The sequence below is a fragment of the Emydura macquarii genome, unplaced genomic scaffold (genome assembly GCF_026122565.2).
Source record: "Emydura macquarii macquarii isolate MOO-44397 ecotype Brisbane River unplaced genomic scaffold, CSIRO-AGI_Emac_v2 contig_369, whole genome shotgun sequence".
Lineage (NCBI taxonomy): Eukaryota > Metazoa > Chordata > Testudines > Chelidae > Emydura > Emydura macquarii.
Window position 1 is genome coordinate 407,176 of NW_027130506.1, and position 25,872 is coordinate 433,047.

Below are 25,872 nucleotides of genomic sequence, written 5' to 3' on the forward strand. Positions count from 1 at the left end.
GAGGTACTCAATGCCTTTTTTGCCTCTGTCTTCACAGACAAGATCAGCTCCCAGACTGCTGTACTGGGTGGCACAGAATGGGAAGGAGGCAAACATCCCGCAGTGCTGAAGGAACAGGTTCGAGACTATTTAGAAGGATTGGACATTCACAAGTCCATGGGGCCGGATGCAATGCACCCGAGGGTGCTGAGGGAGTTGGCTGAGGTGATTTCAGAGCCATTGGCTATTATCTTTGAAAGCTCGTGGCAACAGGGGGAGGTCCCTGAGGACTGGAAAAAAGCAAATATAGTGCCCATCTTCAAAAAAGGGAGGAAAGAGGATCCGGGGAACTACAGACCGGTCAGCCTCACCTCAATCCCTGGAAAGATCATGGAGCAGGTCCTTAAGGAATCCATTTTAAGGCACTTGGAAGAGAGGAAGGTGATCAGGAACAGTCAACACGGATTCACCAAGGGAAAGTCATGCCTGACCAACCTGATTGCTTTCTATGATGAGGTGACTGGCTCTGTGGATGTAGGGAAGGCGGTGGATGTGATATACCTTGACTTTAGCAAAGCTTTTGATACGGTTTCTCACAGTATTCTTATCAGCAAGTTAAAGAAGTATGGGTTGGATGAAAGGACTATAAAATGGATAGTGAACTGGCTAGAGCATAGGGCTCAACGAGTAGTGATCAATGGCTCCATGTCTAGCTGGCAACCGGTCACAAGCGGAGTTCCCCAGGGGTCGGTCCTGGGGCCGGTTTTGTTCAACATCTTTATTAATGATCTGGAGGATGGGGTAGATTGCACCCTCAGCAAGTTTGCGGACGACACTAAGCTGGGGGGAGTGGTAGATACCCTGCAAGGTAGGGATAGGATACAGAGTGACCTAAACAAACTGGAGGATTGGGCCAAAAGAAATCTAATGAGGTTCAACAAAGATAAGTGCAGAGTCCTCCACTTAGGAAGGAAGAATCCCATGCACAGCTATAGACTGGGGACCGACGAGCTGGGCAGCAGCTCTGCAGAAAAGGACCTGGGGGTAACGGTGGATAAAAAGCTGGATATGAGTCAGCAGTGTGCCCTGGTTGGCAAGAAGGCCAATGGCATATTGGGCTGCATTAGGAGGGGCATTGCTAGCAGGTCACGGGAAGTGATTATTCCCCTCTATTCGGCATTGGTGAGGCCGCATTTAGAATATTGTGTCCAGTTTTGGGCCCCCCAATACAAAAAGGATGTGGACAAGTTGGAGAGAGTCCAGCGGAGGGCAACAAAAATGATTAGGGGGCTGGAGCACAGGACTTATGAGGAGAGGCTGAGGGAACTGGGCTTGTTTAGTCTGCAAAAGAGAAGAGTGAGGGGGGATTTGATATCGGCCTTTAACTACCTGAAAGGGGGTTCTAGGGAGGATGGGGCTAGGCTGTTCTCGGTGGTGGCAGATGACAGAACAAGGAGCAACGGTCTCAAGTTGCAAGGAGGGAGGTCTAGGCTGGACATTAGGAAAAAGTTTTTTACTAGGAGGGTGGTGAAGCACTGGAATGGGTTACCTAGGGAGGTGGTGGAATCTCCATCCTTAGAGGTTTTTAAGATGCGGCTTGACAAAGTCCTGGTTGGGATGATATAGCAGAGGTTAGTCCTGCTTTGAGCAGGGGTTGGACTAGATGACCTCCTGAGGTCCCTTCCAACTCTAATATTCTATGATTCTATGATTCTATGAAAAGCTAGCTAACTGATAGGTCTCAAAATTTAATTGTAACCCATCATTGAATGGGAATGTTTCTAGTGGGGCCATGCACAAATCAATTCTTGACCCTATACTATTTATTATTTTTATAAATGACTTGGAAGAAAACTTTAAATCATCACTCAGAAATTTTGAAGACACAAAAATTGGGGAGTACTAAATAATGAGGAGGGCAGGTCACTGGCACAGAGTGATGTGGATCCCATGGAAAGCTAGATTCAAGCAAACAATCCGTGTTTTAATATGACTAAATGTAAATGTATACATATAGGATGGGGGACTCTATCCTGGGAAGCAGTGATTCTGAAAAAGATTTGGGGTTGTAGTGGGTAATCATCTGAACATGAACTCCTAGTGCAATGCTATGGCCAAAACAGATAATGTGACCCTTGGATGTTGTGGCGAGGTGGGCTTGTTTGGCCCCGTGGGTCTGCGCTCCCTTCAGCTACGCCGTTGTGTGGCTGGGTGGGAGCAGGGGGAGAGGGGCCCAGTCCCGCCCTCTACCCCGGGCCCTGACCCAGGGACCCTGCGAGGAGTAGCCTCAAACAGCTTAGTCCATGGGCTACTACCTTCCCTGGGTCACTTGTCCGCGCCCCCCTGTTTGTGGTCCTCCTTCAGGCTTTTGCGGCTGGCATCCCCCGGCCTTGCCTGGATGGGCTTCTCTTTAACTCCCGTGGCTGGGTGCTGTCGCAACACCCACAATAGCTCCAAGCCTTGTAGCAGCTCTGCTCTGCTCCTCCACTAGCTCCAAGCCTTGTAGTTGAGCTGTGCTGCCCGTGCCTGCCTGAAACAGAGGCTTTTACCTGCTGTGGCAAGCTCCTTAATTGGTTTCAGGTGATCCAATTAACCTGGAGTAACCCTGGCTGTGTTACCCAGAGAACAGGGATTTGGTAAACCTGGGGCTGATATATATGCCTTCTAGCACCCTCCTATAACACCTTCCGGGTGTAGTGGGCGCTGTCCGGGGCTCTCTGCTTGGTGTCCCCTTCTGGTTCCCTCCGTTTGACCCTTTGACCATCACACCCCTTCCTGTTTTCTCATTTGTTGTCCCCCGTATTCAGTTGAGTCCTGGATCCGGTGGCTCCTCCCCTTAGGAGGACTCAAATAGTAGCACCCTCCTATAGCCGTCAGGGCTGTCCCCATCACAATGTATAAACAGGAGAATCTCAAATAGGAGTAGAAAGGTTATTTTACCTCTGTAGTTGTCACTGGTGCAACCATTTCTAGAATACTGTGTCCATTTCTGGTGTCCACAGTTCAAGGAGTGACTTGATTAGAGTGTATAAGTATCTACATGGCAAACAAATATGTAACAATGGGCTCTTCAGTCTAGCAGAGAAAAGTATAACGTGAGCCAATGGATGGTAGTTGAAGCTACACAAATTCAGACTGGAAATGAGTCATACTTTAGCAGTGAGAGTAATTAACTAATGGAACAACTTACCAAGGGATATGGTGGATTCTTCATCACTAAAATTTTTAAATCAAGGTTGGATGTTTTTCTAAAAGATATTTTGTAGGAATTATTTTGGGGAAGCTCTGTAGTCTGGGTTATACAGGAGGTCAGACTGGGTGATCCCTTCTGGCCTTGGAATCTATTAATATTATTTATTAATAAAGTAATTTATCATTCATCTTTCTCCATAATAACAAATAAAGGCAGCATATATTTGTCCAGGTATTATTTGAACCAAAGCAACCTGTATCCCTGCTGTAGAGACCCTACATTTTTTGTGTAGTCTAACTTGGCCTTTTGGTACAGTAACCATTTGTCTATGACATCTATTTCTCTATCTCCTCTGTTTTATCTCTGACATGTAGTGTAGGGTCAATGATGCGTTAACTCAGTTTTCTTTATCTGTCTCTTTTAAGTGTGATTTGGTAGCATATGTGGAACCAATAGTGATGATGCTAACTGAAATTTGTCTGGCTCTCTACATCTTGCATTGAAAATAGAGGAGCACTATTGAATTACTAATGATGAAAGTAAAGTCTTCATCAAATTCTTTCCAAACCCATCTGTCTCATTCAGTGACAGCCATGTAATGAACTGGCACTTGTTAATAGCTACTGATACCAAATGAACTATGCTTCTGTCTGACAGGATATAGAGTGCTAGGTGTAATGACTCTTTGTGACAAATTGTTACAGATATTTCTATTTATCTCTCTCCTCATAATTTAATGGCATTTCTAAAAAGGCAATTGACATACTTTTTGTACTGACTATTTTATCTGAAAAAATGAAAACATGCATGATTTCATGTGTGTCACATCTTAACTTAAAGCAGTGTTCTCAACATATTTACCACCGTGGGCCACATATGCAGTTCTCTGTGTTATGTGGGCCTCATCCACACAACATATTTACTACTGTCTGGCCCTAAGGATATCACATGGGCTTCAGCTGTGTGCTGATTGGGTGCAGGTTGAGAACCACTGTCTTAAAGGGACTCTGACTTGAAATTTTGAGAATTTCAAAAGATGACTTAAACATAATTTCATATACCATGCCTGTCCCAGAATCCCCCATTATTTTTTCTGATTTTACAAAAATAAATATTTTTTTCTCTGTAACTGTTGTTGTCTGAAAGACCCACACAAAGGAACAAATTGACTGAGTTTCTGATCCTATAATTGTATCTATGTGGCTGCTGCTGCTTTAATTGCAGGATCAGAACTTAACTGACTAGGCAGGAAAACAATGAAACTGAATACACGCAAAGGTGGCCATTGAGCCTACAGGGAGTTTTGCCTCAGTAAATCATTTATAAAATCAGAGTTCTAAATTTGAAATGAAAATAAATGGCTGAGGCAGCTAAGTGTTTTCTGGTTTTAATATTTTTATGTTACCATTTCCTTTTTTGAAATTGCATAAAGGACAAAGGAAAAAGGAAAATATCTTTATCCCAAGATAAATATCCAAATTATTTGGTTGGTGAGTCATTTTTGCCATCTAGACTCATCGTTTTCAATACATTCTTCCATATTTATTTTAAGAGTTTTTAAAAAAATCTATGGGAAGGTAGAGTTGTCTAGTGGTTAGGGCAGGGAACGGTGAGCTAGGATTCAAGCAGCATGCTCTGTGACCATGGAAAGTCCATCACTGCCTAGTTTACCAATCTGAATCATGGGTATAATACTAATAATCATACCTACCTTAACGGGATGTGAGGTTTAATTAATTAGTTAAGACCTGATCCGTCAGCCCTGACACACATTAATAAAAGCTTCTACAGACCAAGACCAGAAGGGATTATTGTGATCATCTAGTCTAAGCTCCTGTTTAACACAGGTCTTAGAACTTCCCCCAAAATAATTCCTAAAACATATCTTTTAGAAAAACACCCGATCTTGATTTAAAAATTGTCAGGGATAAAGAATCTATAATGACTCTTGGTAAATTGTCCCAGTGGTTAATTACTCTCACTGTTAAAGAATGCCTTATTTCCCATCTGAATTTGTGTTCAGCGATTAACATTTATTAAAAATTACATGTTGAGATTTATCAATTAGCCAGCATGTAATCCATATAATGTGTGCCATGTTAATTTGATACCTTTCTTGTTTTTTAACCAAAATGACATGTAGTACCAAATCAAACATGTTACAGAAGTCGAAGTATATTTCATCTATGCTATTACCTTTATCAGCCAAACTTGTAAGCTCATCAAAAGTAGATATCAAGATAGTTTGCCAGAATCTATTTTCCATAAATCCTTGTTGTCACATTAATTATCTTACCCCCCTTTAATTCTTTCATATTATATAACATAATGTGAAAGAAAACCAAACTTCTCGTAAATGTCAATAATTACTTAATGGACTACCAGAAAAACACACAAAACAAAAGAGAGATATGTTCTCCCAAAAATCTCTGTGGTCCTCAGTCTTTGGGACGGTTTATAGGAAAGGAGAGCTCCCATACCTTCCAAATTACTGACAGTGGCAAGGCAATTGGTTGTCTTCATGTCTAGTTGGCAGCCAGTATCAAGCAGAGTGCCCCAGGGGTCGGTTCTGGAGCCATCTTTGTTCAACATCTTCATTAATGATCTGGAGGATGGGGTGATTGCACCCTCAGCAAGTTTGCAGATGACAGTAAGCTGAGGGGCATGGTAGATACACTGGAGGGTAGGGATAGGATACAGAGTGACCTAGACAAATTGGAGGATTGGGCCAAAAAAAATCTGATGAAGTTCAACAAGAACAAGTGCAGAGTCCTGCACCTAGGACGAAAAACAACCCATACACTGCTACAGACTGGGGACTAACTGGCTAGGAAGCAGTTCTGCAGCTAAGCACCTGGGAGTTACAGTAGACAAGAAGCTGGATATGAGTCAACAGTGTTCCCTTGTTGCCAATAAGGCGAACGGCATATTGTGCTGCATTAGTAGGAGCATTGTCAGCAATTGAGGAAAGTGATTATTTCCCTCCATTCGGCACTGGTGAGGCCACATTTGGAGTATTGTGGTCAGTTTTGGGCCTCCCACTACAGGAAGGATGTCGAGCGGGCGGCAACAAGAATGATTAGGGGGCTGGAGCACATGACTTATGAGGAGAAGCTGAGAGAACTAGACTTTAGTCTGCAGAAGAGAAGAATGAGGGGTGTTGATAGCAGCCTTTAACTACCTGAAAAGGGGTTCCAGGGAGGATGGATCTAGGCTGTTGTCAGTGGTAGTAGATGACAGAACTAGGAACAATAGTCTCAAGTTGCAGTGGGGGAGGTCTAGGTTGGATATTCGGAAAAAGTTTTTCAGTAGGAGGGTGGTGAAGCACTGGAATGGGTTACCTAGGGAGATGGTGGAATCTCCATCTTGGAGATTTTCAAGGCCCAGCTTCACAAAGCCCTGGCTGGGATGCTTTAGTTGGCGTTGGTCCTGTTTTGAGCAGGGGGTTGGACTAGATGACCTCCTGAGGTCCCTTCCAACCCTAATCCTCTATGATTTCATGAGTAACTAACACCTACAGACTAGCAAGTGCAAATATTTGCCTGCTTTTCTTTAAGTCAAGGGTAATTGAGAGTCTTTCCACTTCACAATCAGATCTGAGAAAACTCCACCAGCTGACACTCTGTTTCACTCTGCCTGCCCAGCTATCATGAACCCCCATCCACTGAGCGTGTTCACTGTAGTGCGAGCTGGCAAGCGTCTGCCAGTCCCCTCCATTATAGTACAGGGAAGGGATTAATCACATCTGGGTTTTAGCTTGCCCAAAGCCTAGCCTCCTCCATTTTCAGAAACAAATATTATAAGTGCAATTAATATCACATATATTTCTAACTATCCAATCTGGAGATGCAGTCAGGTGAATAGCTTCAGGACATTAATAGCACTCAATATTTGTAGTTGCGAAAAGGAAGATCAGGTTTTATACATCTGGGGTGAGATCCTGGTCCCAAAGCACAATAAGAGTTTTGACTTTAGTAGGGTCAAGTTTTAAACTTGGGCTCTGGATCCTTATTAGTCATATGTTACCTTCACTCATTTTTGATTCACAAAAGTATTGCTGTGATGCCCTCTCATTGGGTAAAGATATAATGCACCACTGGATATAAAGTTTAATGAGGAATACTTCTTGTTTTCAGTGTTCTCCATTTCTCTACATTTTCGCTCAAGTGTATTTTTCCATTACCACTAAACAGATTCTGAACGTCACCTTATTCAGAATTACATTTTTGTTGTTGTTGCTAAACATTACCCTTTCTTTTCACTCACTTTAACTTAAGTTTCTATGGCTCTATCTTTTGTAAAGCACTCCAGGATTTTCACATGTTGGGTGCTATTTAAATAATTGATGTTGTCGGAGAAATGCACAAATTATAAAAAATTAATTTTCAGAAATAGTGGGGAAGGGATAGGCTTTTTTCATCAGCAAGTTATTCAGTCATCATTCAAAACTATAGGTGATTTAGGAAGATGCAGTAGCTACCTAGAGTAATAGATAAAGTCATACCTTAATGCCTAGTCCTTAATCAGATTGTTCTGAAGCTATCAAATAAATCTGTAAAGATCCAGAGACATTAGTTAGACAAGGGAGTCTTTGGGAAGTTGAAATGTAAAGACTTTATCTTTGTTTACACTGGGCCCTTAAATAGATTAAGGAACTTGGCCTGATTCTCCATTGGTTTCTAGTGCCTTGTGGAGCCATTTCCATCTGTGCAAAACCGGTATAAGATGCCACCAAACAGGAATTCTCTGCCCACTTAGGCAGAACTAATGACCATTGAATTGAATGGAAAGCCTCTCAGTGAGATTTCAGATTTAGATCAGGCTTTTACACTACTCACAACCTTTTACATCATCTTTGCACAGATGTGAATTACTATACAAGGTGCAAGGCACTGGAGAATCAGTCCCAAAAGAGTGAAATTCTGGCCTCATTGATATAAATGACAAAATTCCTATTGACTTCAGTGGGCATAAAATTTCATCCATCGTTTTGAAACTCTTTTGAAAATCTTGGCTCAGCCTTTTATATTGACTATTGATTATAGATGTCTCCATTTTTTCAGTGCCCAACTTTAGACATTTTAAAGGGGCCTGATAATGATACGGTGGGTGCCCAACACTTGTTGGAAATTAACATCTCAAACTATACACCTAAAAAGAGGAGGTGCGCAAAATTGCTAATCACTGTTGAAAATCTTGTCCATAATCCTTAAAGAGATTTTGTTTTACAACTGAGATTAATTTGTTGGAAAAATATTTTTCCAATAGAGAACTTCAGTATTATCAATTAAGAATTGTAGAGGGTAGAAGCCGGGGTAATCAAAAAAGTTCATAGTTCAAATAAATACAAAAAATTACAAAATGAAAGCTTCCATTCCACTGTCACTAAAATCTCTGACATGTAGCATAATTTATGAGAGAGACAAGGAAAGCAGATCAGATAAGAGAGAAATATGAATACACTGTGAACACTAAATATGTGACCTGATTTTTAAAAGTTCTAAGTATCCAGCATTTCCCACTGAAGTCAATGGGTGCATATTACTTTTCAAAAATCAGGTAATATATTTCAAAGCCTAAATTTGGATTTAGGAGCTTAATTTAGCCTCCTAATTTTGAAACTCATTGTCTTAAATTTCTAGGAGATGTTTTATATTAGCTAGCATATGCTAGACATTTTCAAATTACAGCGGAGTATATAAACATTTGTCTTGGCACTGTAAATATTAAGACTGTGTATACTAGTGGGTAAATAAATACCTTAATTATTTACCATGATAAATTGAATTGAAAAAAAGTGACTTTGCCCTTCAAGGACAACAGCATTCCTTTTTCTAAATGATCCTTTTGTACATAATCGATATTCTAGTGAGGGGAAAAAAAGGATCTTATTCAGAGAAATAATTGCCACAAACATTACTTTAAAGTACTGAAAAGCAGATGATACACTTTCACATTATGAATAGCTCTAATATTTACTTCAGAGGTAACATCTGAATGAGTCATACATAAATTACTGAATCAACTTCCATACACTAAAGCACTTTCTTACATGTTTTGATCAAATCCAGAATTAGAATTTTAATTGTCTTACATCCAGATATTAGAACATTTTGTTCCATCTTGTGAACGTATGGGGCAATTAATATGCATCCAGCTTAAAAAAAACCAGATATTTTTACAGAATTATTATTTTTTATTTTAACAACAGTTGCCTTTAATGTAAAAAGCTATCTGGAAAAGACATGTTATTGTCCTTGACAAGTATTTTAAGAAATATATATAAGGCTGGCTTTTTGTCAAGGCTTTGTGGATTCCATCATTTTCAAGTTTATCCATGACTTTTACCATGCTGAGATTTTTTTCATTCTTAGTAAGTGGGTTGGTGTGTGAGTTAACAAATGAATGATTGGTTGTGTTTAGAAACAAGGCAGGTGCGTGGGAGGGGAGAGGAATCATAGAAAGCTATCAAGTTAAACTTTGTTGCATAGGAGACAGAGACAGTGAAAACTAATAGAGAGTTACACCACAGCAATATCATGCAGAAAAAGTAGATCAGCAGATGTGTTTCCTTAAAGTTCCAGAATTTTATTTAGATCTTCATACTATTATACTTTATACTATTATTATTATTATACTATTATTATCGTATTATACTATTTATATTTATACTATTTATATTATACTATTTATATTTATACTATTATTATGCTCATCATCTTGGTATCCAAGCAAAATGTGATGTCTCTTTTCTGTCTATGAATCTTAAGACTAGAGCTGAGCAAATAATTGATGTTTTGGTTCAAAGGCAGTTCTGAAAAACAATAACAACAACAACAAAAACAACAGCATAACCTAAACTGAATTTGAAAATTTTGAGACTTCAGAAAAATTTAGATGAAACAAAGAAGTCCATTTTGGCTTGAACTAAATGTTTAGTTTGACCCAAAACATTTTGTTCCTGGGAGTTTTTAAAGGGCTAGATTCACAAAATGGCTGGAGAAGTAGAGAAAGGAAGAGAAGGTGATGGCAGTGGGACTAATTCCTCCCCTATAAGCTATAAACAACTGGTTAACCCTGGGGGAACCTTTCCTTCTTGGCTTCACACACATTATGAAGAACACAGCAAGCAGATATCACAGAAGGGAGGTACTTCTCACTCATGTCCAACCATTTACTCCTCCATTTACTCTTTAAACACCCAAAGGCACTTTCTACAACCATTTTGCAACTGCTTAACCTCTTATTAAAACACTCCTTGTCACTGTCAAGGTGGCTGGTGTAGGGCTTCATTAGCCAAGGGAACAAGGGGTAAGCAGGATCCCACAGGATCACTATGGGCATTCCCCCCCCCCCCCGATGTCAATTTTTTGGTCAGGGAAGAAAGTGCATCATACAGAACAGCCCTGAATTACGAAATATACCAACATCATGCACCTTCCCACACCATCCCATGCTGATGTCTGTGAAATGACTCCTGTGATCCACAAGCCCCTGCAGGACCATGGGAAAGTACCCCTTGCTGTTTATGTACTCGGTTGCCAGGTGTGCAGGCACTAAGATGGGGATGTGCGTCCCATCAATGGCCCCCCAGCAGTTTGGGAAACTAATCATGGCAAACCCCTCCACTATGTCCTGCACATTTTCCAAGGTCACTAGCCTTCGTAACAGAAGTCTATTGATGGCACTGCACACTTGAATCACGGCAACTCCAACTGTAGATTTACCAACTCCAAATTGATTCCCAAACAAGCGGTAACAGTCGGGGGTTGCCAGCTTCCACGGAGTGATGGCGACTCTCTTCTCCACCGTCATGGCTTGTCTCAAGCGAGTGTTCATGCACTTCAGGGACAGTGACAGCTCCAAGCACAGCCCGAGGAAAGTTGCCTTTCACATACGAAAGTTTTGCAGCCACTGATCATCAACCCACAGCTGCATAACTATGCGGTCCCACCAGTCTGTGCTTCTTTCCCTGCACCAGAACCTGCGGTCCATGGACTGCAGATGAAACGTTACAGCCTGTAGCAATCGGGAATTGTTCTGTTTGATTGCCTGTAGCAGGGCGGCCACGGTGGCATAGGTGTAGTACCCGCTTCACCTTCTTGATCTAGTTCTAAAGTACTCCATGATAAGTCGGGTTGTATTTGTCACGATCAGAATTACAGTGCAGAACTCAGCTGTCTCCATGTCTCTGCAGCAATGGTGATCGAGGGCGGAGGTAAAAAAATGGCGCAAAAATCCTTTTCCTGTTTGTTTGGGGGAGAGGAGAAAGGGTAGGGTAAGCAGCGTTGCATTCTGGGATAAGGACACTCTTCCAAACAGCCACTGTAGCTAGTTGCACTGTGGGATAGCTACCCACATTGCACTGCTTTGTAATTCGAATTAAGGCTGGCCAGTGTGAACGCAAGAGACCAGAACAAACAGTGTAGTGTGGACAGTCTGCTGCGATTTCTATAAATCGGCTTCTGAAAGTTGAATTGAGCTAATTCAAATTCGTGCTGCAGTGTAGACATGGCCTAAGCTACAGTGGCCAGATAAGGAAAACTGGGAAATAACTGGCTAGAAAATGTTGAGTATGAGCTCACATTTTCTCTAGTGCGTCCATTATTTTTGGTCTATTAGTTTACTGGTGTTTACTGCTAAAATCACTCAGAAAAGCCTTCTCTTTCACGATATTCCAGCATATCTGAAACAATGACTAAGGAAATTTGACAGTGACAATAAAGAGCAAGATGCTCAGAAAGTGGAAGAAAACCTTTTTACTTTCAGACTATTTGACTCCATGCTTTTCTTCTGCCCTAAGATGCACTATTTCTCTCATTCTGTGTTTTAAACTGATTTCCCCTGACTCCTGGCACACACATATGCTTAGAATACAGTTGGGTCTCAGTGGCCATGATACTCAGTAACCAAGAAGAACAATGCTGTCAATAGAAAGAGTTCATTCTGGTGCATTGTGTCTGGGGTAAATAATTATTTAAACAAAAATGTCTATTCATCTGACATTTTATGCCTTGCTTTGTAAATCAGTGAGATTGAGGATCACAGCAGAACAGGTAAAAAAAAAAATCCATTGGCATGGCTAAAATACTGTGCAGCATTTATCCCAGGAGTCTAAATGAGACAGCAAATGAAATCAAACAACTTGTAGAAGAATTGTTTAACTCTGCTTTAGAAACAGGACAGCTCTTGAGAGAAAGAAATGTGATGCCATTTCTTGAAAGGGAATTAAAAGGAGGACTGGAAAACCACAGATCTGAAAACCTGACCTCCATATTTTGAAATTGTTATTGTTTATGTATGGAGTGAGAAACAGAAATGGACTACAACAGATTTAGAGTGAGAGCAATTCACACAGGGCTGTTGAGGGAACACTGAAGTGTTGGGGACAAATTGTAAGGGTGCCATATTGCACACTCATAGTGCAGTGGTACAAAAGAGAGCAATCAGGGTGGAAAAGAGGCTCATAACAGTGTAATTGTGTGGAAATGGAAAAGGAAATTATGTATGCGTTAGAAAAAAGTGTAAGAGGTATGAAAGAAATGAAAACATGCACAGAAGATGGATTGAGGCATACACATTTATCTGAGAGATTAGCAGTCTTAAGAAAGGAACATGTTGTATATAAATGAAGGAAAACTTACTGTTTGCAGAGGCAAATAAAATTGATCAAATTCTCTCCTTGCTTACACTAGTGCAACCCAATGACTTCAAGATAGCTGCACGGGTACTGTGTATATGAAAACAGAATTTGGTCTGTTGGGTATAATAGTTGCCAATGATAGCAAGAGAGGACTCAATTTCCAAACCTGTCCAAAAAAGTTACTGTGGGGGGACTGTCCCCAGTCTGATTTTGTGAAAATTATGTTGTATTTCAGCCTTCATTTTGAATGTAATCTTGTTTTTGTCTTTCGGTGTATTCTGTAATACATCATGTGGGTTTATGACGAGTCCTGGATAAGGATGAGGGCCACCTAAAGCCATCAGCTGAATAGCCTTACCTTGGGGTGACAATGGGGGCTTCCAGCCAAAGATTAATGACTTGCTAATGACTCACCCTTTCTTCCCAGCAGGCCACAGTGGCATTTTACTGTGCCACTAACTTTTCAAATGTGCCTGCATGAACTTTGCACACAGTGGATATCTTTTGTCCTTATTCTGCTATGTCATATCTTCCCTAGTCCTTGAATTATTAGATTTTTTCCCTGTTGCCTTGGACAGTTTGAGAGAAAAGTTTAACCTGCCATCATTTACTTTCCTTCCTTCACTTTTCAGAGCAACATTGTGGTGTCCACTCAGCTTTCTTTTTTTCAGGTATTTGGAGATGTTTTGTATCAAATTCTTCCATGTTGATGTCTGTTTCAGATTCTTCCTTGCAGGAAGGAATACTCTTCATTGCTTCAGTCACATAAAGGAGACTATTGTATTTGCGTAGGCTTAGAAATAAAGTTTTCTTCATTTTTTTTCTTTGAGATAGAATGGCGGCCTTTAATAAGTCAACTATTGCTACATATAAGGTATCTGAGATATAACAGCTTCCCTCATATGTGAATCAGAAACTATTACACTTAGTGTGATAATAAAAGTTAAATATGTCTACAGTGCATTGAGGACTGTGATTCCCAGCACAGGTGCACTAGCTCTACCCACATTAGTATGCTCAAAATAGCAGTGTAGACGGGAAAAGGTTGGACCATGACCAGGCTAGCTGCCTGAATACAAACACACCAGGACTCCCTGGGTACGTACTCAGGCAGCTAACCCACACTGCCACTTGTGCTACCACCAGTTACATGCTATTTTGGAAACACACTTCTAGCTGCAGCATAGATGTGCCCCGATGCTATGGTAACTCTTGGTAAATGTTGACTTTTTTAAGTCATTCATTAGAATTTCATTTTATGGCACTCAGAACAAAAACAAATGATGTGGAAAAAGCTCTGTAAGATTTGGGGTTTGATCCTCTGCTCAGTGAAGTCAATGGCAAAGTTCCCATGGACTTCAATGGTGCAGGATCATAGCCTCAGGGAGCTGGTAGGCTGGAGAGAATGTTTTAATTAACTGCACACAAACTCAACTCAGACTGACTGCTAAGACTTCTCTAAACATTTGCTATTATAGCCATCCCCATATTAAAATTGCATTATTCTATTAGCATAGCCAGTCCTATATTTCTCATTACCGTGTTAATATCATGGCACCTATTCATATAAGAAATACAGCAGGGAAAGAAAAGTAAACAAGCTCTAGAAATGAGTGATAGAAAAGCAGTGATATAGTCTTTAACACCACGCAAGTCAAAGATCAATAGCTCTTCTCTTGCTATGTATCACTCTGATTTTGTATTCAATATCTGTTATGACTTCTGTATCATCTATAAAGGAAGCAGAATGAAAAAACCCTGAAGATTTAGAATCTTGCTCTTACCTAAATGTTAACGGAAAATGTTGTACTATGTTCATGCCTTCATAGTAGTGCTTGTAATTGGTGTTAAATGACACATAGAAGGAACATCTTCCTGCTGGTGTTTATACAGGCTGTCATTCTAAAGCAATGACAAGAATGAATTCTGCCCAATTAATATTGAAGCAACTGTCTTTTTAAGTGGCTATGATTCAGATAAAATTGGATGGGTAAAATTTTCTATTTCATGAGTATGATGATGCAAAACAACCACTGGATGCTAGCCTGGCTGCGGAAAAGCTTTTTAGTCTGCCATCTCGGATGTTGATGAGTTTTTCAATTCAATTATGCCAGTATTCTAATAATAGCAAGTAAAGCTTTAATCTTATTTATTCATTTGCTATTGCCCTGCTTTAATTGGGTAATTGTTGATTGTTAACTTTATTTGGTTTTTTCAATTAGCCTAATTCTTGGAAACTATTGAGACACTGGTCTGAATCCTGTAGTCGATTACAGTGCAATAAAACTGAAGCAATTCAAAAGTGATCAACGGTATATTCTTCACTGGACTACAAAAACTGGATCCAGCTCCTGTTGACTTTCATGGGTGAACTGGATAAGGCCCCAAATCAGTTACTTCAGATTTACATTTTGTTGACTGAATTTGGCCCACAGATTATTTTAAGATATTTTAAAATATATATTACAATGGATAGGCACTTGGCCATCCTTACCCTTAAATTAATTAGACACACTTAAAAAAATGAAAAATCCAGTTATAAATTTATTCCTTTGGCCAAAAAAAGACATTCTGGTTGTCTTTGTCTTCTCAAATGAAGAACTTTGTACTTTGTACTTGGCTGGACTGGGAATCACTTTTGCTGGTGGTGTTTTTTCTAGTGGGGAAATGGGTTAAGCATTTCTCTCCCTGGCAACTTCTTTCTTTTTTGCCTGTAACTGGGTAGCTTGCTTAAAGAAACACCTGTGTTTATCCTGGCTCTCTAAAATTGCTTCTTTGTAGGCAGGAGAATAAAAAAGAGAGGGCTGTAACAGCACATCTGCAAAAGAGTTATCAATCTAAGGAACACACTGCAAAAAGCAAATAAAGTTAAAAAACTGATAACAATAATCTGATAATATTGTAGATCTATTTTCTTTTGGAAACATGCATGTAAACTACTAAGGTAAAGATAGGCTTTGCTTTCTCAGCCAATTTGAAATTATTTTAAGACAGCAACTTTGATAATATTTCACTTGCAAGTTCCTGTTGTAGCCTCAGAACAAGAGACATGAGCAACTTTAGTTATTCCCCCCGAACTTGTGTGCTGATGTCCTTGAAAACACAAGAGTAAAATTATGTTTTAAACTTGGATTATCCAGATTAACTAAGAGAACTGCATCTCTTCAGCCTTTAGAAAATTCATGTCGTGGGAGACATACCTAACCATACATAAAGAACTGTGAAATGTATATGAAAATCAATAACTCTGTCATCACCTCCAATTCTTCCCATGGAGGGGATGGAAGGAGAAGAAAAGCCAATCCTTTGGGCCAAATTCTGTAAATAAGGGGAGGGAAGAATGAAGTAACATGTTATTATCTATTATACCTTTAACACTTGTACTCCACCAAGATGGAGGGTTCATGATGTGAGATCTCTGTAACGAGAAAAGAGCAACCAGATGAGGAAGCACTCACACAATAGTTGATTCAAGCAGCTCTTTAAGCTATGAGTTACAGATCCTAAACTATTGCAAGCTGTTAACAGTTAGGAATCAGGCGCTTACCACAATGAGGATGAGGAGGCCCATTCTCCACCCTAATAAGCAAGTTGCAACCGGGGAGCCGACCTGCCACGTGGCATCCGCTAGTACCTCCATGGATCCACGGAGATCCTCAGGCAGGGAGGCACCCGGAGGTCCCTAATATATCCCTCTACCCAACCCTAGCAATAAGCTCATTGGTTACATCTCAATCTGCTTAGGGATTTGGCTTTAACACTTGGAATTTTCTTTTCTATTGGCAATTAGCTAGGGACCAATCTACAATAAGCTGCGGTTAGTTGTTTACCGCTGAAGCTGGCCTTTAGCTGGTTTAAACTAGTTCTGCGGTCAGCCTTACTTCTGCTTTCATCCCGAGGGTATTTCCAGGCCTCGAAGGTATATCCAAGGCCTGGCCTCATGAAGCCTGCTTAGCTTCAGGGCCTAGTCTTGCCATGCTAAGCTGTCCTAGCATTACAATAATCTTGCGCACCCTACAACCCTGTGAAAGTCACTATATGAAAGCTCCATGTATACAAAGGTTTGTGGGTTTTGAGGGGGCATGGCTATGCAGAGAGGGGTCATAACTGGTGTGGAGAGTTATCCATCGGACTAGAAACCCACAAGTATTTTCCCTACATAAATTAATACTGACCCCGTCAGAGTTACTTTATACAAATTTCCACCTGTAAACTCCTCCTGGGCAATCCTGATGGTGTAGGGATTGAATGCCTGGGAGGAACCTTGGTGTGAGATCTGGACCTATGCATAGATGGGGCACTTTTCTAACTATATCTTGAGATCTGTGCAATTTTTATGTGGATCTTAGAACAACTGCATGTCAGAATGGTGGTGATTCTTGAACACCCTGTGGGTGTCCCAAACTTTCCTTCTCCCCCACCCCCAGATTGCTGAGCACATGATGCAGTGTAAATTCTTCAGTCTTAAGGTTGTCGATTGTTCTACCTGATTTTTGGCCATCCCATGCCTTTTTCCACGGGAGGATGACATCAGAGCCAAAGTGTTTAACTGATTCTGGCAATTCTCAGCCTTCTGCTGGCAGCCACTAATTTGCTGACTGGACATAATTTGTGACACTCAACTTAATGCAGACAATTTTATTTTAAAACAGCTTAGCTCAATTTATATGAAAAAGACTTCTAGTTTTCCAGGGCTATCTGTAACTATGCAACAGGCAACATACAGCGTTGACCTGAAATGGAAAAACACTCACCCTCCAAACAAGGCAAAACAAGATAATCTACACCCACTAAAAACTCAAAAGAAAAAGAATAATCAACAAAACTCCAAGTGGGCCCTGAGTAAAAAGGGTGTACACGTCACACCAACTCCAAAGCAGACAAGAATAGTTACAATGCCACCCCTTCGACCGCTCTTCTCTAGGAAAAGAATGTTATTCCACCCCTTTTCATGGAGTTGCCTACTCTACTTCCTACCGTCTCCAACCCCACTGTTTAAAAATGACTCACCTTTTGCCACATTCGTTAAACACTGTGCACCACACCAGCTACTTTGGCTGTCAGGCTGGAGGTGGAGCCATGGCTCCTTGCATTCTGTGCCCTCCCTCCTAATTAGTTTCTACTTCAGGCATCCTGAGAGTAGCTCCTCCTGTCCAGTCACATTCTGAGCAAGGCCTTGAAGAGGACAAAGGAGTCCGTACTTCCAATTCATCCTCTGAGTAGCTAATAATAGGCTGTGTGACAATCTAGCCCAAATTATCTAGTTCTGCCCTCAGTTAGAGGAGTGTCGCTGCCAGAGACAACAAACTACAGTCAAGGTAAACTTTAAAAATTGTTTAATATTCATTTTATGGAGTATGTGAAACTGTCTTTTCTGGCAGCATTTTCCAGTTTGCTGTGGGCTGAGCATTTCCAGACATCTTTTTTTCTTTGTCATAGCACCAAAGCAGATTTATCAGCAGTATACAGAATCAATCTCAATTAGCTGAAACTATTTTTGAAAGCAAAAATTTCAATGTCTTCATGAAATTATCCTTGGTACCTTGAAATGAAATAGCTCCTCGGCCTTTGAAAGAGATAAAGAAGTTTGCATTTTTTCCCATTTAGCCATGGCATTCTCCTACGCTGACTAGAGAAATGTGGTCTAGATTAAATTACTTTAAAGTGGATGCACAAGTGGTTGTAAAACTGTACTCAAAGAGTAGTTATCAATGGTTCACAGTCAAGCCAGGAGGTTGTATTTGGTGGGATTCTGCAGGAGTGTGTCCTGGGTCTGTCAGTATTCAATATTTTCATTATTATCTTAGATAAAAGATTGAAGAGTGTGTTTATAATATTTGTGGATGACACCAAGGTGGAAGGAGTTGCAAGCACTTTGCAGGACAAGATTATAATTTAAAAGGGCCTTGATAATTTAGAGAATTGGCATGAAATCAACAAAATGAAAAAGGAAGAAACAGATAAATGCACAGCTACAAAATGATGAATGACAATCTGGTAGTAGTACCGCTGAAAAGGAACTTGGGGTTATAGTGGATCACAATATGACACAGTTGTGAAAAGGGCTTATACCATTCTTTGCTGTATTAACAGGACTGTTGTTTTAAGACACATGTAAGACACATGTATGTTTTGCTTTATTCGGCATTGGAGAGGACACAACTGGAGTACTGTGTCCAGGTCTGACTACCACATTGTAAGAAAGATGTACACAAATTGGGGAAAATACATAGGAGAACAATAAATATTATAATTGTTTTAGAAAACCAGAGGAAAGATTAAAATAATCAGCCATGTTTAGTCTTGAAAAAAGAAGTCTGAGCTGGGACCTGATAACAGACTTCAAAAATGTTAATGGCTATTATAAAGAGAATGGTGATCAATTGTTCTCCATTTACATTAAAGATAGGACAAGAAGTAATGAGTATAATCTGCAGCAAGGGAGATTTAGGTTTGATATTGGGAAAACTTTCAAACGATCAGGATAGTCAAGCACTGGAAAAGACTACCAAGAATGGTTGTGGAAACCCTGTCAGGGTTGATCTAGGTATAAGTGGTCCTGCCTCAGTACAGGGGGGTAGACTCGATGACCTTGTGAGCTCACCTCCAGCCCTCCATTTCTGTGTTTCTATGTGTTTCACAGGAAAAAACACTGGCTAAGATATAAGGTAAGTAGATTCAGGAACACAAAAGCAATAAAGTAAGTGGAAGGACTCTTGCAATGCTTTACTCTGCAATGTGATGCACTTTTAAAAGTCATCATTTTTTAATGCTTGGTTTAATGGTAATTTTTATGCCAAAATAGCTCTTCACTGGTTTACATTCAAGTCAAAGACTGTGGACTAAATCTGCCCTTCATGCTACCCCACTGAAGACCAAGGTGAAATAGTGTTATATCAGTATCAATCTGTTTATTTCTTTGAATCATCTTGTGGTATTCTAGCAGTTTACAGACTTTCCAATGTTTCTGTTACTTCCAAAGCTGGTTTCAGGACACTTTCGGTTATCACTGAACATAAATAAATTACCAAGAAAATGTTATATCCAAAAAGGAGATTAACCCAAGAATACACCATTATTTTTACTATCCATCATTAAATTCTGTTTTAAAATTAGTTTTTAGCATGTAGTTCTCTATATAAAATCACAGAAAAATAGGGCTGGAAGGGACCTCAAGAGATCATTTAGTTTTTCCATGCTGAAGCAGGATTAAGTATATTTAGACCATCCAAGACCATATATATTATTTAAACACACAACAGGACAATTAGATGTGAAAAAACAGAAGTGGAAGCAAATACTGAGAATAGTAATGAGCACATCAATGATGAAATGAAATATAGCTATATATGAGTGTATATAGCCGACACTACATAAATAACATTGGTTTTACCTTTATATAATATAAAATGTTTTTAGGTATGTGATATTTGTATTACTGTGTAATTGATATAACATCAGATTACACCTAAAAAAAAGTCTATTCTACCTCCATTCACAAAGATCAGCCAGTTGTCATCTATTTGGTGAAAAGAAGGATATCATCACTGAGGGAATAAATGCTTCGTTGCTAGTAGGAAGGTATGTAGGATGAATGATCTGGAAGTCCTTGAGACAACAAAGAAGACTCCGACAATTAATAAATGTGGGTTCTATGGAAAAGTACCTCCAAAGACACGTCACGTTAAGGGTACCACAGAGAACATCTTTTTCTAAACATTGGCTAATATATTAGTTTATCCAGTAACAAATGCATTAATTCATATAATCCAGACATATGTCATAATCCCCAACAAGGAATAATAAAACCATGTCACTCAAATCCCCTGATCCCTTAGTACTGTCTCCAGTTATTCAGTTCAGAACTGTATCTTCTGGTTTTCAGTGGAATTGTTCCATTTTATCTGAGACATAAAAAAACCTCTTTGAAGTGATAATCCTAAATCATTACCTCTAGACAGCTTCAAAGTCTTGATGGCCCACTCTGAATCTCTTTGAAGTATTTATTTCAAAATGAAAACTAAGTTACCCAGAAAGAAGACAAATATGCATTAAGCAATAGGCATCCTTTCCCTTCTGAAAAGTTTCTTGGTGCACAGGCCTCTTTGAAGTATTTATTGTTCATTCAGGTGTTTCAGCTATTAGCATGTAACGATTATCACTTTGTAAATCGATATGGGTTGAAACTGTAGTGCTCAGAAAGAGATTAGAATTAGGTTTGATAGTATTTAGTGTTTGGGTTTGAGGTTAAGCAGAATTAGGCATTGGGTCAGACTTTGTTCCCAAATGGCAGCAATATTGGATGATCAGTCAAATTTATAAGGTTTTTGCTGCATCACAAATGGAAATAAAGACATCTTCCAGTTATTAATCTAATTCCAAACCAAAATGTTATGGAATGGATTCAGTTCTAGAAATTCAAATGCAAATTCACTTCCCCTGAAGATTCAAAGGGGTTGGGATTTGAGGTTCTGGTTTTGACCTATCATTCCTTTTAACTTTAGCACCAGATAACTTTTGATCTCCAAAATGAAAACCTTTCTATACTGATTAAAATTGTGATCTAGGGAGAGGGTGGGGAGGGACAGAAGTTGGAAGCTAGCACATGACAAACAGAACAAAATACTTTTGGGTTTTTTTTTGACAAAACTGGAAAATGAAAAATGTAGTCATATTAGTGTTTTGTGGGGGATTGGTTTATGGTTTTTCTTTTTTCTTCATATTCCCCCTTTTTCACTTTTTTACCCCCTATTTCAGTGGCAAAATGAAGAAAAGTGGGAGAGAAGGGAAGCAAAAAGTGAGAAAACCAAAACTTTTCAAATCTAAAATGTATTAAAAAATTAAATATTAAATAAATAAACATTCCTTTTTAAAACTTGTAGAACAAAAATGACTTCAACATTTTCCATTTTTGACCAGTTCTAATTTCCATACTAATGATGGAAATGAACTGCATTTTAAAGAGGCAAATGCAGGATGCTAGTGTTGTTGATTTTTCACAGCTGAGGAGGAGAAATGATCTTTCTGTTCCTCTGTCATAGTATGTGTGAAATCCCAATGAGCAGACCATGTTCTGAGCATTGAACTGTCTGATCAATCCAGATTGCTCATAATCATTTTCAGAGTCAACTATTTCTTGCCACCAGGAGCTTCAGTATAATTTGCCTATAAAACTGATGGGATTTGGGGCAGTCTCCACTGTCCAGGAGTAGTGGCAAAGCTAGAGGGAACAAGCACACCATCTTTCCTAAAAACCAATTTCCAGTTGAAGCTAATTCTAAATTCCCTCAGAAGCCCATTCAACCACCTGCAAGTTGGATCCATGACTTTCATAGCTGGTGAAAGCCAGCAGGAAAATGTAGGCTCATCAACGCCTTCTTAAGACAAGGCATTCATCTGGCAACCATCAGACATACTGTGACTTGGCCTTTACTCAAGACACATTGGCAGTATATAAACTAATGGTTCCCAACCTGTGGCCCGGGGCCCAAAAGTGGCCTGAAGGATCTTTCAAGTGGCCCGCCACTCCCCTCCTGTTGGCTGCAGAAGGGAGCCACCACCTAAGGACTCAGGTGGAGTGTGTTGCTACAGGGTACAAGACCAGTGCAGGCTCCTTGCTACAGACAAAGGGACGAAAGATTAGTGTCCCCTTCCCCCTTGCTGTTGCAGGGAGCACAGCAAAGCACTCTGCCTGGATCCATAGGTGCTGGGGTCCCTGCTGGAGCCAGAGGGAGGGCAGCAGTGATTTCCTGTCCCCCCTGGCTGCAGAAGGGAGCCACTGCCTAGGTACCCAGGTGGAGAGCACGTGGCTACAGAACACGTGCAGTTTCCCTGCTGCAGCCAGGGGGACGGGAGATCAGCAAGGAGGCAGCCTCTGTGCAGTGCGCCTTCCGTCTGACTGCAGTGGGGGGTGGCACTGCTGGTGGAGCAGCCAGGACCTACCATGTTTCAGGAGGGGCAGGTCTCTAAAAATCAGTGCCTCCCAGTTTCGCCTGCACTTAGCAGGCCACCCACCATGACTTAGCTGTTAGGCCATGTGCTTCAGTGTGTAGTGACAGTCACTCATCTACACTAGTGCTTTGTATGCGAGTGTGTGACATACTGTGAGTTATTTGTAGGTGTAAAATAGTGAATGTAAAAATGATCACAGAAGCATGAAAATGTTCCCTTTAAATATGTAGTGCTTTGGAGTTCTTAATGGGGTGTACATCAATACATTTTTTATTAGTTCATAGACTGGTGGCCCTTCAGGGTTGTAAAAATGATATTTGTGGCTCTCAAGCCAAAAAGGTTGGGAACCACTGATATAAACTATCTTTATGACCCATTCTCTAACGTTCCCTTTTGGGGAAAAATCCTTGAGAAGATAACAAAATGCAAGCACATTTCACATCTCCTTTCTCCACCAGGTACAAGATAATTGGCCTGATACTGATTTCACTTATTGATGTAAATCAGGAGTAACTTCACTGAAGTCACTGGAGTTACTCCAGTATGACACCTATGTAAGTGAGATCAGACTGAGTCTCTGTGTGTCTTGGACTATACTTCTTACTTTGATAACACCAACCTGTCCTTATAGCATTTATTCAGAAAACCAATGCATTTCTGAAGTGAATGCTGATTTACTGTTATAGAATTTAATTTTAGTGTAATTGTTAATATTGAAACATGCCAGCTAGCCAGAACACCAGAAATTTAAGACAATATTTTCATAAGTATAAACCTGAAAGTGTTTTATCAAGTAGATGATGGTGCTCATACTTACTAGCTGTCATAGCTGTCATTTCTGATATTGACAGTAATGGGTGGTATGTAATGTCAGCTCAAGATGAGCAGCGGCTACGTCAAAAGAGCAAGAATTCCAGAGTACCATGGAAGCATATAACGTGCCTCATTTCATGACTGAGAATAAGTAAGAGGCCAGGCATGGGATAACATTTTGACATGACTGCATTTCTTGTTATCTTTTGCTTTTTTTCCCCCAAACAAAAATATAAACAATTATGCAATTTCAAGCTTCTAGTAGCACAGAAGTAGCAAGCTCAGTAAAATAGTGAGTATGGGATGGGTTGAATTGTTACAACAAAGTGATAAGGGGAAAAAAGGAGCTTTCCTGAGCTGGGGATGCACCTTATTTTTTTACTTTCAAGTTAACAATTATGAGCCCCAATGGAAACATAAAATTACTGCCACTGATAATATGTTGTGCAGTTGGTGTTTTGCATTGTGCAAAGTGGATCATTTAGACAGTGTTGTTGTAGCTGTTTCACTCCCAGAATATTTGAGAGAGAGAGAGAGAGACAAGGTGGTTGAGGTAATATTTTATTGGACCAACTTCTGCTTCTGAGAGATAAGCTTTCGAGTTACACAGAACTCTTCCTCAGGTCTGGGAAAGGTACTCGAGTGTCACAGCTAAATAGAAGATCAAACAGATAATTTAGCATAAATAAAACAGACCCATACAATATGTGCTCACTACTGACAGCTAACTACCAGTCTTATTTTAAATGACCCCTGAAATGGGGCTTCCATCACTTCCATTAAGAGCTTTAGTCTTAACTTGAGATCTATTAGATTGTAGAAGTCTTTCCTGATAGCCAGCCTAAATATTATTTTTTTCTTAATTCTGTCTCATTACTATGAATTATGCCCCTTTGTACCACTCTACTTCTTACACTTCTTCATGTATACACCAGTCAAATAACTGGAGACTTATTAAGCCAGATCCTCAATAAAGCTATGTTTATTTAACCAAGTGTGTATGTGGCTTATCATGTCCACTAAAACCATCTTTTAAAATCTTTCCACATAGCTTAGTCCCTCCAGTCCATAGTCATTTTTGTACCCCTTTCCTGAACTCACTTTATTTTTTCAATGTTTTTCTGGTAATGAGGTGCCCGGAAAGGAAGGTACCATTTCAGGAACGGTTAACCCTTAGTAATATTGAGAGTGACTTCCACTTCTGCTCAGGGACATGATGTCTCTGCAAATGGATCTTAAAATGTCATGGAACTTTTAGCTGCCGTACTGCATGCCAAACTCATTTCTGTTCTATGGTCCACTATCACACCTTTAATAGGTGTGTTTTTGGTACAATTGTTTTCTACATTTCTCTCTTCCATTGAATATTTGTATTTTGGATAAGTGTTCCTTAGCAGTATTGGCACATATTTGCTAATATGCTAATAACATATTACATAGTATTCATTATATTACAATATATAATATTAGCATCAGGGTAATCAGATAGCAAGTGTGAAAAATCAGGATAGGGCTGGGGGGTAATAGGCACCTATGTAAGACAAACTCCCAAATACCGGGATTGTCCCTATAAAATCAGGACATCTGGTCTCCCTAATTAGCATATATTTATTAATACACAACATATCATTGCTATTTTCTGCTCTTATTTTTAATTTTTCTAAGTGCATATACATTATTTCTGCATCCTCAGCGGGGTTTAAAAATCCTAGTATAACCTGTGTATTTCATTATCCAGCTCTTTACACTCTCTTCCAGATCATTAATGAAAATATTAAATAAGTCTGAACCTAACACTAATCCCTGTGATACTCCATTAAGCAACTAGCTCTAAGTCTAAATACTGACATTTATCATTAACCTTTTGTTTGTGAACTTTCAGCCAATTTTCAGACAACCAGGAAGTGCTCAATTAATACTGTAAATAGATATTATGAGTCACTGTCTCAAATGTTCTACTAAAAAACCAACAACAAAAGAAAACATGAATAATCTCCAGTGCCACACACACTGCGTATTGTATCTCTGGCATATTATTTTGCCAAACTAGTTTAGCATTAGTGCATTCAAGTTCAAATTTTCTGGTTCTATTCAGTTGACTCCTTTGGCCTCAAGTTATCTGCCAAACATCTCAGATATGAATCTATTCTCTTATGTCATAAGACAATCTTAGCCCCAACAATACTGGCTGGCAAGGTCATGACAATATGTATTAGTGTAATCAGGACTGAAAAGCACTTATGAGTCTGATTCATGTCATGTCATACCTAGAGTTTAAGTCAAGGCTATATCT